Genomic DNA, 2,233 nt, shown 5'->3' on the forward strand with positions numbered 1-2,233 from the left:
GTTTGCTTCACCAACACGGCGTCATGTTGCACTTACGCGTCCCTTTCAATTTCCGGTATACGTCGCGCACTCGTATTCATTTTTCATGCATCCTTAATCCTGAATATTACTTTTTGCAAAAGTTGAGAGAAAACGTGATCGCTGCCTTCAAGGACTCCATTTGCACAACTTTGACAGAACATGCTATTTATCTTCCTTTCATCTGTACGAAACTGCAGCTCCGCTTCCATTTTGCGTGTTAGCGTCACGCCTTCTTGAGTCCAGAAGGACTCACATGACTGACGGCAAACGCCGCCGCGGCGCCTTGAACAACAAAATCAAGCATTCATCTGCACAACAGACGGTCCAGTTAAATTGCAGCCGGGCCCAAAATAATGCGAAACGTGGCAAAGCGGCCGACAAGGGCTTCACTGTGAGTAGCTCCAAGACAAGCCGACTTGAAGAGAAAAAAAAAGAAACCATAATCATAATGATAAAAGAACCCCCCAGTCAAGCCTGAGGACGATGCAGGCGAAACGGAAAGGCTCAATGAGGAATCGTTTGGCAGTCTCGGGCGAGTGACTGGTTGGCTCCAAACGACTTGAGTGACTGTGACTGGCACTTTTTTTTCCAGGTCACTTTTGACAACAGCGCCGTGGTCGCCGTTGCAGTCAATCCAAAGGTGAAGGACTCGAGTCAGGAACACATCAAACTATGAATGATTTGGCGCTCGTTATTTCTTTGTTACTTTGCTGCCCTTCTTATGCGGAAACACTGCGCCTGGACTGATTGAGTGCTGGGGGCAATTATTTCCTTTGTGAAGTTGTACAGGCGCACTCTTGGCCCTTTTCCAGCACGCTCGTGCTCGTTCTGTGCCGGCGCCCAAGTCAGCACCGGCAGCGAAACTGGCTCCAGCTCTGGTGCTTGAAACTGGTGCTGAAGCTGGCCCCGATTATTTGCACTGTGAGTAGCTCCAAGACAAGCCGACTTGAAGAGAAAAAAAAAGAAACCATAATCATAATGATAAAAGAACCCCCCAGTCAAGCCTGAGGACGATGCAGGCGAAACGGAAAGGCTCAATGAGGAATCGTTTGGCAGTCTCGGGCGAGTGACTGGTTGGCTCCAAACGACTTGAGTGACTGTGACTGGCACTTTTTTTTCCAGGTCACTTTTGACAACAGCGCCGTGGTCGCCGTTGCAGTCAATCCAAAGGTGAAGGACTCGAGTCAGGAACACATCAAACTATGAATGATTTGGCGCTCGTTATTTCTTTGTTACTTTGCTGCCCTTCTTATGCGGAAACACTGCGCCTGGACTGATTGAGTGCTGGGGGCAATCATTTCCTTTGTGAAGTTGTACAGGCGCACTCTTGGCCCTTTTCCAGCACGCTCGTGCTCGCGCTCGTTCCGTGCCGGTGCCCAAGTCAGCACCGCTTCTTTCTTTTTTCTTTTTTTTTCCACCTGCGAAACAGGCTCCAGCTCTGGTACTTGAAACTGGTGCTGAAGCTGGCCCCGATTATTTGTTGGGGTCAGACTCTGGCACGACCAGGGGGACAGGGGGCGGGGTTGCCATGACGATCGCAAACTCCCTGGACTCCCTGCACCATCCATCGCTTCCCGCCAGAAGAGCGCCGGCAGACGTTGCCCAGCTAGCATGCGATCTCCGACTCGCGGCCGGCCAGCCTCGTGATCATCTACGACGATTAAGAAAGATTTGCCCATTGCATGCCCCTGACTGTCATACACGACATACAAGGATAATTGATGCTATGCTAAGTTGCCTAGCAGATGCTAACGGCGCCTTCGGCGCTCTTGAGTAAACGCCGACGTAGGCAGGGAGGGACGTTTGGACGCTTTACGACGATGTCATGATGTTGCTCCGACTCGGTGGTAAAAGCAAACCCGTTCTTGGTAAGAACTTGTTCAGCACCAACTAAGTAGAGCGCTGGCCCTGGCGACCAACCAGCACCAGTTTTTTGGGTGGAAAAGTATATGTTGATTTTCATATCATGTCAGATCACGATCGGCCAAGTCATTCAGTCAAATAAAAGGCAGCCAAATACTCGTCTGCATGCGAACGCGACATTTCTGGCTTGTCAAGGGAATATTTGATGCTTAGCAAGGAGACAAATTCATTCCGCAAAAGAATTTGATGCAGTGAAATCACAGCTTTGTGAAACTCAAGAGGCAAGATGTACTTGAGGGCGCTCTTTGGCTTCCCTTTTAGCCTTTTGAGAAACTTTGTCGGGGGGGGG

Source organism: Hippocampus comes, unplaced genomic scaffold, assembly GCF_001891065.2.
Source record: "Hippocampus comes isolate QL1 unplaced genomic scaffold, H_comes_QL1_v1.1 scaffold242, whole genome shotgun sequence".
In the NCBI taxonomy this organism is placed as follows: Eukaryota; Metazoa; Chordata; class Actinopteri; order Syngnathiformes; family Syngnathidae; genus Hippocampus; species Hippocampus comes.